The sequence below is a fragment of the Bubalus kerabau genome, chromosome 1 (genome assembly GCF_029407905.1).
Source record: "Bubalus kerabau isolate K-KA32 ecotype Philippines breed swamp buffalo chromosome 1, PCC_UOA_SB_1v2, whole genome shotgun sequence".
NCBI lineage: Eukaryota > Metazoa > Chordata > Mammalia > Artiodactyla > Bovidae > Bubalus > Bubalus kerabau.
Genome location: NC_073624.1, coordinates 196,400,747 through 196,416,290, shown reverse-complemented (window position 1 = coordinate 196,416,290; position 15,544 = coordinate 196,400,747). Strand labels below are relative to the sequence as shown.

Below are 15,544 nucleotides of genomic sequence, written 5' to 3'. Positions count from 1 at the left end.
ACTTCCAACAAAATTTAACCACTCACGTAATCTATTTTCAGATCATCTCAGGCTCTATAGTACTAATATATTATTGCAAATATTCATTTTTGCAGCCGAACATGGGAACTGAGTTCATGAGAGTGTATGCCAGAATTTGAATCCACTTGTAGTATGCTAAAAATAAGATTTTTGAGGCTGAAGACTAAGTGTTAGATCCTGAACCTTGATAAATTCACCAGGGTAATGAGAGCTGATCACAAAGGCCCCTTCCAACATTCACAACATCATCCTGATATCATCGAATCCACATGGGTGCTAAATAGCTGTTCCAGCAGTACTATTCCCCTGGGTGTTGGTGCTGACCACATTCCTGTTCCTCTGCCTAGATACTGAGGTTTCCATTTAAGTGTTAGGTGGTCAGGTAAGGAAAGTCTTTTAGTAATCACATCACATTACAAAGCAGACAAAGTAATACTATGACTGGAGAGGATGATATTTTAAAGAAGTGACAAAATTAAATAGAGGAGATAGAAGATGTTTACTTCCTACCAATGCTATTAATTCTGCTTTCGTCATAAATATTTATTAAATACCAGCAAACCCCCTGCTCCTTAAGGTCTTTAAAAATACACATTGTGTCCACAGGCTTTATACACGGATACAGGCAAACTGTTCCAATATGTTACTGGATGGCTGTTGTCAACATGAACCTCAGCTGTCTTTGGGGGCTCATTGTAGACGTGGGAAATTGCATTGCACTGACTAATGACCAATTTGTGGTAGAAAGTGGAAGACTTTGCCTGTCTCATAGAAATGCTCATTAATGCTTTAATCTTTCTCCTTCAACCTGATTACATCTGTTAACCTTCTTACTTAATGTACTTCTGAGTAGGCAGTGAGGATTTAGGGCGAGGTTTTCATTACGTGTGTCTCTGATTTTTTTCTTTTAACATATATCTATCTCCTTTTATATGCACGACAAATGCATTTAGCTCACAAGCAGAGCAAAGCACTCTCAGAGTAACTGACTCATTTAGCGGTGCTTGGCTTCCTGTGCGTGTCAGCGGCAGGTGACATTTAGCCCAGGCTTTATCTCAGTTGTGGTAATTACAGGGCTGACATGAGCTCTCACACACAGCACAGATTGTTTTCAGCAGATGTAACCAAGCAACTCTGCTTTCTCTTGAGCAGTTTATCTGGCTTTCAAATTGTGGCATTCCATAAAGACACACACGCACATACGCATGCACACACACACAAATGGTTTAATGTCATTTTTGTGGAAATACTCACTCTTTGTTGCTCTGACTATATTGATTTATGCCATGAGGTGGTGGAATGGGATATCTTCATTGTATGCAACTTCTGCATTACATGCTGGTAGTGAATCCTATTAACAGAAAGGTTATTGTTATTGTAATGTATCTCAGCAGTGCACCAAATGCTACTTTAATGATGTAATTAATATGCTTGGATTTACCATTTGATGTTCTTAGGCACCAATTGTGTTACTGATGGGATAGCAATGATTTTTTTTTTTTTAATTCCTGAGAACAGTATATTTTTCTTAGAGAAGTTGGAATGGAAATAAAATGTTCTAATAAAGGAAGTCACAGTCCCTAACAACAGTTAATTATTTGTGCCAGACATATCTCAGTGATGTAGCAACTTTCAAGATAATTCTTAAGTTCAAACAACTTATTTATATTTAATCAAATTATTTATCCTGAATACCACGATATGAAGAAAAAAAGAAAAAAGAATCGCTTGGCTCTTTATTTTTTCAGTTTTAATTGACATTCTCCTATTTCCAGTTTCTGAGATTACTCTGGTCAGTGAGCAACTACTTTACAGAAAATCCATAATCATCCAGAACCATAATTCAGAACATGTCAGTTATATTATCTTTGCTATAAGTTGTGACTATATAAATGTTCAAATTTTCATTTAACTGAATTGTATGGCTAGACATCATGCTGTTTAATGGATAGGGACAAGTAATAGAATTACTACTAATAAATTACTACATTGTAGATCATGAAATACATGCAAGTTTCAGCCCAAGGGTTCTGAGCAAAGTGCTGGACTGATGGCAGTAAGTTTGAAAGAAGCTTAGGTCAGGTCAGGGATGAAGGGAAATGATGAGTGAGAATCTAGCTAAACAGAGGAGAATTGCCCGCTGCCATGATAGAAACAGGAAAAGAGAGAGAGAAAGCAAACGGGGAGGTGGGAACAAACTTGGCCAATACTACTTATGAAAATCAATCCATTTGTTTAAAAAAAGAGGAAAAAATATCTCAGAGGTATTTCTAGACCTTTAAATGTTATAATAAATATTGGATGAATTGAGGTTGAGCCAGATTGTAATTATGCAAAATAAAGCTTTCTGTTAAGTAGAATTTCCATAAGAAATGTTAACCTCTGGCATTTAAATAAGAAGGCAAGGGATGAGGTGCCATCATGAATAAATGTTAAACCTGACCAAGATATGGACTTATCAAAAAAACTGAAAAGAATTTTCTAGCCTGTCCTCAAATTCCATCAAGAAATTAAATGTATTGTATGAAGTATCTGCCACTTAATATGCCGAATATGGATTTGAAATAAAAATACTAAGTGACAGTTAACATCAAAGTACTTTTACTTCATTGTGAGGGAAGCTATCTTTTGATAGAATTTACCTACATCCCATAAGACACTTGAAGTGGCAACTATCTTTTAAGAATGCGCTTATTCATAATACCATTTTTCAAAAAAATGAATGTTGACTGGAATTAAAATTCCATTCACTTAACACAAACTCTGCTTCTATCTAGTATAAAACATCACTGATGCCAAGTTATTTCACAATCTTTTGTTAACTGATAATTGACCTCAGAAATGCTATGGATGCAGGTTTCCATCACAATGCATTTACCTACGATGTGCAGAGAAGGACAGTTTTTGTATTATTTCTTTCAGTCTTTGGCCAGAGAAATGAAGGAAACCAGATGGACCAGACAATGAAAGGAGAAAGATTCTGAGTAGGAAGAAAAACAAGTTCAAATGCCGGTTGGCACTCTACCACCTTGCCAGTCTTGAACTCCTTCATTTTAGAAAGTCACTGATACTTGCCACGTCCCTTCCCTGCAGAGTGGTTAGCAAATAATCACACCAATGTGTCTGAGATCTTTTCAGGGAAGCCTTGATATTACTATAAAGGGTTATCGTTGAAGTAAATCTCAGAAAATCTCCTAACAACCATTCCCTGTATAAAACATCCACCCTCTTTGAAAAGTGAATTTCAGGCTTAGCAAAAAATCACCATAATAACAGGGCTGAAAACTGAATCCTTCCACTTCCTTATAGACCACAAGAGAAAAGCAAATCAAGCTGTAAGTTATTCTCCCAGTGAGATGAAAGAGAACAGAGCATAATCAGCCCCACACACAGCCTACAACAGGCCATGGACACGTGCGATCACTGCACAGCTGTGGGCTGGCTTTGGAGAGAGACCCTGTCTCACAGCCCATCACTTAGAGGTCATAATATTTTGTGACTCTTCTCTCTGTACAGAATAAAACCTGCAGATAGTTAAAGAGAATGAAAGTTCTGTTTAAAGCAGTGGAGTGGAAGGAAGGGTAAAAGGGAGCTGATGAAAACCAAACGTCTCCCATATGGCTCTGCATAGAACTGCTGGAGGGCCATGTAAAAAATTAATCCAACTCATACAATTCTGCTTAAGGCCAAGTATGTGCACATAATGAAAATGCAACTCAAATATGACACATCTGGGTTTTTTGACAACATTGTGTGATGCAGGATTAATCTGCCTTAATAATTGATTAAGTTGGCAATTTATTGTGGTTTTTTCCCCCTTACGCTTTAGGACCTGGCATGATTGGGAATGGAAAAGATATCTCCTCCTATCTTAGAGAGTAAAAGGATTATGAACATTTACCATCCTTTCAAGTGATATCAGTTTCTAATACATGTAAGCTTAGTGGTTACTCTTTGCACATGTTATGGGATAGCTAAATTCTTCTAAGAGATAACAGAGCTTTATAATCCATTAATAGAATATTCTGTGAGGCTCAAGCTCTGGTTTCTGTCCTTTGTTTTTAACCTAAATAGTTGGAATGGCAAAACTTTAAAGAGATGTTCTTCTAGATAATTTTAGCTAAAAAAAAGGGACAGAAAGAATGAGTTTGAATGAGATCAGATGTGAAAATGGGACCATTCCTAAGTGCACACTGATCCCCATGTCATTTGTCTTCCTCTGGAAAGCATATGCAGAATAAAATGAATCAAGTTGTAGTATGAATTGAGTGAATAATTCAAGGCCTATATACCAAACTAGAGACTGAGTAGAGGCACATATAGACACTGATTTATTTAACAGTAAGGTTTGTGCCAGGCAATCAGTTCTACAGATTTGTCTACAGACAAAACACAACCCTCTTCCAAAGAGTGACTGAGAGCTTTGCAGCAGGGTTAGCCTATAGATAAGAGAAAGGGATTCAGTGTTATAGTGAATATTCAGGATTATAAACATTTAAAAGTGTGTCTGGCTAATCATCCCCTCATATTTGCTCCCCTAGCAATTGTGTGCATCTGTATTATAGACTTTTCCCACTCCGTTACAACTGTTTACTTATCTTATTTCTAGACTGTGACCATCTTGAGATATCTTATTCTGGTCTATTCATCTTTACTTCCTCAAAATGCAGCACAATGTTTCAGACATAGTGGTATACTTAATGAGTTAAATTTATACCTAGTGTGCCCACTATTTCACACATTGCTCTGGGTATGGTAGCTTCACAGATCCAACCAAACCCTGCCTTCAGAGAGCTCATAATTCAAAGGGGGTGAATCTGAGCTGATGGGCAATTGCAAAAGCTCTGCACTAGCTCACTTCTAATGTTCTCATACAGCATAAGGGTTGTACAGGCCAGAGGGGGGCATCTAGTTTGTCTTCCCTTCCTTATCTCTCCTGGGCTAACTGTAAGTTGATGCAATGATTGAGATGAGTTAAAAAAGAACCTTTTATTTGGCTCTGTGTCCAGACAATGCTAGCCCAAAAAGAAAAGCAAAAATAAAAGAACTAATGGAACATTTGAACAGCTTTACCTCAGAAACAAATAAATTAGTAAACAAACAAATAAAAATATGAGATCCTGGGAATAAGAAAAATGAAGCAGCAGCACTGCCTAGAGCTTAGGCTGAGGACACACATTCTAAAGAACCCATTAAAGAAAGCCTGGGAGATGCACACACTTCATGATATGGTGAGACAATAGGCAGGGGAACTCTAAATTAGCCTGCCACTGTGGCCTGCAAGCGGAGAAGGCAATGGCACCCCACTCCAGCACTCTTGCCTGGAAAATCCCGTGGACGGAGGAGCCTGGTAGGCTGCAGTCCATGGGGTCGCGAAGGGGCAGACATGACTGAGCGACTAACACTTTGACTTTCATTCCAGAAGCATGAGGCCTGACATGAGGACCATGGAAAGGACGCACAGAGAGGAAGGGCACTGTGGGCCTTCACCTGTGTTGTAGTTGGTAGAGAAAAAAACTCAGGGGCAGGGCTGAAGGAGTTGTTTCCATGAGAGTGTTTTGTGGAAACTGAGTGGTGCCAACAGGTTTGTGAGTCTCTATTACTCAATGGTGGGATCCCCAGAAACAGTAGGGTGTATTTGCAAGGAACATAAAAGTTGCATTAATGATAAGTGATAGGAACATGAGTTATTTATGTCCATGTGGCTTGGTTTTATGTACAAGGCTGGTGAGAACTGATGAAATTGGGGTACATTGTGACATGACTAATAATGTTGAACTACACATCATCTCTCTACTTCTTCATGCCCTAGAATCTCACTTTCTTGCTTCCTTTCTGACTTTTATTTCTTCTTGAGATTTTCATATATTTTTGGTAGGTGGGAATATTTCCCTCTGATGGATCTATGTATTCTTATGTACATTTTGTTTAGCTCAGACCGTAACTCATTTTTTTTCTTTATAAAATATTTCCATTTCTTGATGTCTTTGAAATTGTAAGATTAATATGTGCTTCTTGTAACAAGTCAAATAATACAACAAAAGATGTAAGAAGGCAGTGCACATTACCCCCTGTACAAACTCCAAATCGCTAATCTCACTCCCATTGGGGTACCCAACATCAACATCTGGTGTGTATTATTCACCCTTTCCCCTGGCTCATACATGTGTAAAATATACACATATGTATGTAATTTATTCATTTGTTTGTTTTACTAGAAGATTAAGTATATACATATTTTGAAACTTCCTTCCTTCATTTAACATAATTTGGATATCCTTACAAATCACAGATATAGATCTAAATCCATTTTTTTAATCTATTCATGCACCATATCATACATTTTATATACATAGGTTCACACCATTCATGGTGAATTTAGAACTATTTTATTGACTATATATTCAGAAAAGAGCTCCCATTACAAATGTCTGTAGCGTAATGTGTTTTCTCACAGTGAACACCAAAACACTGCACTAAATTCCACCAAAACAAACAAGAAAAAGAAAGCTAGCAGTACCTAGAAGCTCCTCAACCCCTCAAAGTCACTATTCTCCTCTGCCCAGTGTTTACTATCCTGACTTCAACATCATGATTTTGTCTTTTTAAACAATTATATACAGATGTAGAGAACAAATGTATGTATACCAAGGTGGAGAAGAAGGGAAGTGGGATGAGTTGGGAGATTAGATAATCGATGTATATACACTACTATGTATAAAAGAGATAATAAGGATCTACTGTATAGCACAGGGAAGTCTACTCAATGCCCTGTGGTAACCTAAATGGGAAGGAAATCCAAAAAAGAGGTGTGTGTTAGTCACTCAGTGATGTCTAGCTCTTTGCAACCCCATGGATGTAGTCCTCAAGGCTCCTCTGACCATGGAGTTCTCCAGGCAAGAATACTGCAGTGGGTTACCATTCCCTTCTCCAGGAGATTTTCCTGACTCAGGGATCGAAACCAGGTCTCCCACAGTGCAGGCAGATTGTTTACCACTGACCCACCAGGGAAACCTGAAAGGATGTTTGTAAATATACAGCTGATTCACTTTCCTATACAGCAGAAACTAACACATCATTGTAAAGCAACTATACTCCAATAAAAATTAATTTAAAAATTATATGAAGAAAATCATCATCAGTATGCAAGCTTCTGTATCTGGCTTCTCCCACTCTCCAGTATGATTATGAGTTTTATCCATATTTTTACATGTAATTTGATTATTTTCCTTGCTGGATAGGAGTCTAGTAAACAAATATAACACAATTAGGGTTGTATCCAGTTTGGAAACTGACACTCATAATGTTGCTGCAGACTTCAAAATATGGAATCTTCCCCAAAACTGGTCTCCTAAGAATCAAAAAATAAATGAATTACCTTTTCCCCCAAAGGTCTTGCTTCCACCAGTGCACCAAAAATCTGTTTTAAAATTCAAAGCTGAAGTTTGACTGACTGATTTATTCAGCACTTTTGAAATGTCAAAGACAGTGTGGGTGGAATGTCCTAGCTGCCTGGACTGAGAGCTAGAGTCTCATGTTTCAATGAAGTGCGAGTATAGACAATTGAAAGGCACTGGAAGATACTGGCGAAAACCATACTTTCCAGTGAAGAATGGCAAGAGTAACCATCATTGTGCATGTGAAGTGAAAGTCGCTCAGTTGTGTCCGACTCTTTGTGACCTCATGGACTGTATAGTCCATGGAATTCTCCAGGCTAGAATACTAGAGTGGGTAGCCTTTCCCTTCTCCAGAGTATCTTCCCAACCCAGAGATCAAACCCAAGTCTGCCGCACTGCAGGCAGATTCTTTACCAGCTGAGCCACAAGGGAAGCATAGCAGGATATAAACTAGAAGCCTAGAATCAAAGAGAGGTAACAGTCAGAAGGACCTGAAAAGAACTATTGAAGAATTTCAATTGTCCAATAAAATGTGGAAAGAGAGAAGATGGAATGGATGCAAGGGAAATAAGCGAGGTCTAGGAAGGAAGTTGGAGCAGAAAATTTGGAAAGGGAAGAGGAATGACTCAGCAAGTGATGAGATAGCAAATACAACTTTTTTAAAAAATAGAAACTTATATAGTTGAAGGGGATCAAAAGATACAAACTTCCAGTTATAAGTCCTGAGAAGGAAAGTACAGAATAGTAACCATAGTTAATAATACAGTACATGTATATTTGAATGTTTGAAACTCAAGATTAAAAAAATTTAAATCTTGGCATCAGTCCCATCACTTCATGGCAAACAGAAGGGTAAAAAGTGGAAGCAATGACAGATTTTATTTTCTTGGGCTCCAAAATCACTGCAGACTGGGACTGCAGCCATGAAATTAAAAGACGCTTGCTTCTTGAAAGGAAAGCTATGACAAATCTAAACAGCATATTAAAAAGCAGAGATGCCGCTTTGCTGACAAAGGTCCACAAAGTCAAATCTATGGTTTTTCTAGTAGTCATGTATGGATGTGAGAGTTGGACCATAAAGAAAACTGAGCACCAAAGAATTGATGCTTTCAAACTGTGGTACTGGAGAAGACTCTTGAGAGTCCCTTGGACTACAAGGAGATCAAACCAGTCAATTCTACAGGAAAGCAACTCTGAATATTCATTGGAAGAACTGTTGCTGAAGCTGAAGCTCAAATACTTCGGCCACCTGATGCAAAGAATGGACTCAATGGAAAAGACCCTGATTCTGGGAAAGATTGAAGCGAAAGGAGAAGGGGGCAGCAGAGGATCAGATGGTTCCATAGCATCACTGACTCATGGACATGAATTTGAGCAAACTCGGGTGATAGAGGAGGACAGAGGAGCTAGTGTGCTGCAGTCCATGAGGTTGCAAAGAGTCAGACAGGACTTAGTGACTCAACAACAACAGAAACAACAAGAAAGAGGGTAACTTCTAAAAGTTCTCGTCACAAGAAAAAATACCTATAATATAGGTATGTGGTGATAGAGGCTAACTAAATTTACTGTGATGATTATTTCACAATATATACACATATCAAATCAACATGTTATTCACCTAAAACTAATATGTTATATGTAAAGATATAGGAATGGGTAAATCTAATTTTAAACGATTTTCATTGCTTTGATCATACTAGCTTCCACATCACTGAATACAGCTGATTTTTGTTCTCTGAAATTTCCACACTTGTCAGTCACTTAACTTGCTAAAATATATTTGTAACTGGAAAATCATTCATAGAGTCATTTTCACAGTCAATTGCAGACATGCAGAATAGTGAGAAATTTGAGTTGAACAAAGTACTCATTCCCAACTTGACTGAATAAGACGATTTTCTGCCTTCTTGTTTAGGCTCTCATTTTGTAAACAAATGTCCTTTTGGTCATCTCTTTAACGTACTGATCTATTTAACATACTGTTTTCTCATTTTTGTGCTTTTCACTGGTAAATCCACTGTTTAAATGGCCCCAACGTCCTTTCACCTTTGGGGAAGCAATGGTGTCTGTTCTACATGGGTTTGGGCGGGGAAGGACAGTGCAGCCCACTTATTCTATGATAGAGCAGAATCTGGGGACATCTGTTTGAGAGGAGAGCATGTGTAGACAGGGAAAAAAAAGTTTGAAGTCTCATCTCCATATAGGAGCTCATTGTTCCAGAATCTCGTCTTCTCAAAAGGTTGCCATTTCAACATATTAAGGTCCTTCTGCCTGTGAATGTGCTGAAATCTTTAGCCCCTAGGCATAGTCTGAAGCTGTCTGGTGTCCCTTAGCATAGGAAAGGTGTGATATGACTTACAGAGAAAGAAAGCTTTCTTTAGGCATGGCTGTTGACTATGAGTTCAGTGTTAATGAATCAAAACATATATGAAATAATATGCCTTTAAACGCAAACACACATCATGTTATGTATCAATCAGTTGATGAAAATGTGACTAAAAGGTTTGCCAGAACTTTATCCTATCTTTCCACTAGAAGCAATCGTTCAGCATTTGCTAACTCATCGCTCACAGTGACGGTCTACAACAGGTGTGTGTGTATTAGTTGCTCAGTCATTTCCAACTCTTTGCAACTCCATGGACTGTAGCCCACCAGGCTCCTCTGTCCTTGGAATTCTCCAGGCAAGAATACGGGAGTGGGTTGCCATTCCCTTCTCCAGGGGATCTTCCTGACCCAGGTATTGAACTTGGGTCTCCTGCATTGCAGGCAGATTCTTTACCATCTGAGCCTCCAGGGAAGCCTTGCCTACAAAATCACTATTGCAAATAAGAAGAGATTGTATCTAATAAAGTCAGCTGCATACAAGGATCTTTTGAGAGGAACTTTATATGTGTTTGAATAGAAGCAGGGGTATAAATTTAGAAGAGGGAAGAAGATGCAGTTGAAATTATGCTGTTGCTTCCAAGGACTGTATCTCATGGTGGTGTGATGCTTGAATAGCATCAGTTCTGTATGAACAGGAAAGTAACTAGGCCAAGACTGGATACTGACAAGCAGTTAAAACACAATTTCGTGTGCTCAAATAACCTCCTCAGTATGACAACATCTCTCTTTGGAAAATGAACAGCATCCCATCTATCAATCTTGAGGGAATGTTGTCAGCATAAAAGTGAAAATATCTAGAAAGTGTTAAGGATGAACTTGTTAATTATTGCCAAATAAAACACAATAAAATAAGGTTCGGTGAAAATTAGCACATAACACATTACACAAATTCCATCTTCAAAATCAGTTATATGGCTTATATCTCTAAGAACATATAATTAAAGGGAAAAAGGGCTTACCTTTTTTACTTTTAGAATATATAACTGGAATACACAAATAGTCAAGCACACAAGAGCATCGTTATTTGTATCAAGTTATGCAGAAGCAGAGAATCAAGTGATTGCACTTCTAGTTTCATTGTCTCATCAAATATAAAATGAAGGTCAAAAATAAAACGTATAAGTGAAACTTCAGAATGTTTCTAGTGTGCCTCTGAAGAATTCATAACATTCTGATTTTTTTTTCTTGCTTATTTTTCCATTAAAATCAGACTCTAAAAGAAACCAACAAAATGACATACCCTGACACCATTAAAGGGATGACATTGCCCATTGAATATCACTTAGCTTGAATCAGCGGTAGTACTATTAATTTCTCCCTGTTTAATGCACACTTTAGCTAGCACATGACCCATACCATGCCCATCAGTTACACCCCAGGGACCAGATATTAACAGCAAGTGCTACGAATGGTTTATTTTACAATTGCTGTGAAATAAAAGCTGATGGAAATGAGCCACTGGTGAATTCCTTGCCAGCAAAAAACAACAATATTTGTATCACTACTGAAAAACTGCCTCCTGAAAAGGAGGTGTAGCAGGAGTTTTCTTGCGCTCTTCATGCAGAAACACAGAAATACAAGAGGTTAAGGAAGTAAACGGTTAAGAGTCTGTAGTTCATTATTTGCAGTTAAACAGAATACATTTTAGTAGCTGAGCTTCTGTACCATGACTAATTAAAGCACAATTTGGACACACACACACACACACATACACACACAATCATGGAAACAAAATAATAAAATAAAAATTATTTCCAAATAAACCAGTCCATCAGATGTTTCCTCTTATAAAAGAAACATTAATATGACTTCAACCTTTTGACATAGGTGATATTTCTAGAACAATATGGAGGAAGAAAATTAAAATCTCACAGCAGGTTTTTCACAGAAGTAATTTATCCCTGGTTTTGTTGTTGTTGTTTAAATTTAAGATCATTGCTTCTTCTTGCATATTGCTTATCTAGTAAACTCAGTCAATATCAGAACTATTTATATTCTCACAGAAGATATGCAAATAGGCTCTGATCCTTGTTGGCTCAGATGGTAAAATCTGCCTGCAATGCAAGAGACCCAAGTTAAATCCCTGGGTCAGGAACAGCCCCTGGAGAAGAGAATGGCTACCCACTCCAGTATTCTTGCCTGGGAAATCCCACAGACAGAGGAGTCTGGTGGGTTATAGTCCATGAGGTTGCAAGGAGTTGGATAGGACTGAAAAACCTTCACTTTTTTCAGAAAATACATAATTCTAACTCAGTGTAATCCATACATAAAGACTTTATCAGTATGGAAAAGAAGCACTCGACTTATTTAAATCCAATGCTCAAATATAATATCAATTACTCCCAGCTTCTTGTTCTTAACTAGATTTAATCTGTTAACCTCTCACCTTTCTTTAAAGAGAGACAGAATGAGCAATAGACATGAAAGAAAATGGAGTTTGCAAGAATAAAATGGCATGATGGTATACACTAAAAGTAAGAAGACCCGTTAATTATCCTGCTTACAGGTTTACACACACACACTTTTGTCTATTGTCTATGATTAACTGGATTGTATGGCTGTTGTTCCTTTTACTGAAAGCTTTGACCTTTTTCTTAAGTCCAATCTAACACAAGGAAATCATTATTCATTTCTCTCCCACTCAAAGTCTAGATGCAGATTTGAAAATGTTATTTATTGTCTGGCTGTTAGTCTTTAACATGCAGCCGTTATTACGAAAAGAGACAGCTGGCTGAATCGACCTATCCTTTACTGCCCCCAAGGCCACGCATACCTAATTCAAGGATATCAGATAATGGTATGTGGCATGATTTACATGCAGAGAATTCAGAATTCATTGTGAGCCTATTTATAACTACAGCACTTTCGATAGAGAAGATGATTTAATAGAGGTTGTAAGGGTTTTCTGACAAGAAGCATTAATATTAGAACCTTTTCCCAAGTGCTGCAAACAGTGTTGCGGAGCTGTAGCTTGCCTGAGCTATTTTTCATTGGCGACCCTTTTTCTGTTCATTAGCTCTTACATTCCTGGGGTTGAGAAGCCACTGTTTTAACTCTAATTTGTATGTAATGAGGGTATTCAAAACAAGGAGAATTTCCTTCATTAACAAAGCTTAAAAAAAGCTGGTAACTGATGAAAAAGGACATCTAATCTCATAGAGATTTAACAAGTCCAGTTTTTGCAGGTGGTATTGGGAAAACCAAGGATCTGCTCTCTAGAAATGGTCAAGGTTGATGATAAAATTCTGTAATGTCTTTTCAAAAGAGAAACAAGCTGATGTCTTAGCCAATACATCTATCTCCCTTTAATAAAACTAACACTAATGGATGAGGCTGCCTCTGGGTATTGCTAAGAACATAAAGGCAGGTCTATTTGCTTTCACAGATGCTGCTCTGCCAATCACTTCAGAAGGCATTTTGGGATGCCTCAAGTATTTTTTTTTTAAAGAAAAAAAAAAACGATACCATTGATCTAACAGTCATGAGAATTAACCACACATTTGAAAATGCAGCTTAATGGAGCATGTTATCAAATAAATCTTTTTTAATAAGACTTCCGGTTTACAAAAGATGAAACAAATCAGCACCTTTGGGGGCTCATTTTATTTTTAATTTGAAATGTAAAACCAGTGTTCTAGTTCAAACAGTGACTTTCACATGAAATGTATCTCTGACTGGAACTGGTTGGCATTTATTTTGAAAAGCATGTACAGTATAGCTTTAGGGGTGGCAAATTTCCTTTGGGGATAAAATATTTCCTCTAGATCACTATCAACTCAAATTCAAGCCTTAGAAATCTCTAGATGTCATAATGAATGACTTATATGTACAAGGCTGAGTTTTGTTGTTTATTAAACAGGAAAAAAATGATTCTGAAGTCTAAATTTGAACTAATACCTAATTTTTATTAGTATCTCAGATTAATCATTCTAACCTATCTAAAATTATTTTTTTTAAATTCACCATTGACAACAAAAATAGTATCTTTCAAGAAGTCTTCTAGTAAAAATCAAAGCAGCCAGTGAAAAATAATATCCCTAGTACATGCATCATCTTAAAGCCAAGTTCATCTAGCACTCTCTGTTCACTGCTGTTTCATGTTGCTACTGTACTTAAAACATTTGAGGGTCTTCATGTGACTGCCTGGAAACAATGGGTGTACAGGTAAAATGCAGAACTCAGGCTAGACAAGTTCTGTCTTGTTTGAACCAAAGGGAAATAAGATCCTCCTATTTCACTTGGCTCAAAACAATTGGTGACAATATGCCTTCTTGAAAAATCAGGGTTGGATCTATGTCATATTGTTTATAAACTATCACGTCAGTTGTATTTTTTTAGGAGGCTAAAAGGCAAACACTACAAAGACTATCAAAACTAAACCAGATGGTATGATCCTGTATTCTTGGACCTATATCAAATCAAATGAAATCAGAATTAAGTTATTTTGAAGGATATAAATCCTATGGTGCAGAGGACTGAATGTTTTCCTGTTTCCTCTTATAAACTTGCCATTAGTCCATTTGAACTCAGTACATAGGATAATGCCTTCTCTCTTCAGGTTTTCTGGTGTGAAAGGGAGTTGACAGTTGACCGCCAGTGTTTCCAATGAAATGAAGAGAAAACTGGCAAAATGTTTACTAAAATTTGTGATAAACATGAAATGAGTTGAAAATAATAACTAATGACACAAAAATAAAGATAAGTTTGCAACTGAGAATTTATTTCCCTTAAAGTAGAAAAATTTAGGTTGCTTTCCTTGTTGATTTAAATAAGGTAGCCCAGGTAATTAATACTTACTAAACAAATCTCATATTCCATATACGTCCTAAAATCATCTCAAATGATATATATGAAGCAATCTAGAAAACCATTTATTGCTTTAGATATATAAGATACTATGTGTAGCAATAAATTATAAGTGAAAAAGTTAACAATTACATTTCTTCCAAATTTAACAAAAAGATATACCCTTCCAACTTAATAACTTATCTTGGAGAACTGAAATCTATATATTCTAAGACTTAATTTAGATTCCAAGGCACAACCCTATCAGAGTCTTGGAATGTATGTTTCCAAAGCAAGACAAGAATGCATGTTCTATACTTAGATGAAGATGTGGAAATAAATTATTTGCATAATATTTAGAGAAGTGTTTCAAGCTTCAGATTACAAGAACTATATTTTAAATCTCCAAAGAGATGGCAACTAGATTTATTCTTCTCAAAGATGGGCACATAAATTTGATATATGCTGTAAAGTAAAATTATTTTCAGCAATATGGTGGTGAGTTTCCTTAGAAAATTTTATTATTTAAAAAAATCAAATAGCTATTCAATAGAGGACCAAATATCTAGGAGAGTGGCTATTTCTATCAAAGGATACAATTCTTTTTTCCTCATGGATAGAAAACTATCAGAAAAAAAGCCACTTTACCTTGTTCCTTCAGGAGCTGAAAAAGCACCAGGTGCAGAAAACCAGAAAAAAGCAAGACTTCACATGCAATAGCTTAGAGCCTCACATATACTGATAAATGCTTACTGACTCTCTAATTCAGTAGTTCTTAAAAGTGGGGAGGAGCGGTGCAAGGCAGAAATTTTGCTTCCCAGGGATATTTGCCAACCTCTGGTGAAACTTTAGTTACCATGACTTGAGGAGAAAAATTTTGTAGGTCATCACAATTGGGGATAATAGGTTTCTACCAGCACCTAATGTGTAGAATCCAGGAATTTTGCTAAACATCC

At 37.0% G+C, this 15,544-nt stretch overlaps 1 long non-coding RNA gene across 1 annotated transcript in view; it reads right to left on the bottom strand.

Annotated features, from left to right (window-relative positions):
- Positions 1–611: 611 nt before the first annotated feature.
- The window catches only part of LOC129642109 (uncharacterized), a 55,804-nt gene continuing 40,871 nt past the window's right edge, over positions 612–15,544 (bottom strand). Inside the window, exon 3 of the long non-coding RNA XR_008709539.1 lies at positions 612–1,372. This is a non-coding gene — a long non-coding RNA (uncharacterized LOC129642109). The remainder of the gene's footprint in view (positions 1,373–15,544) is intronic.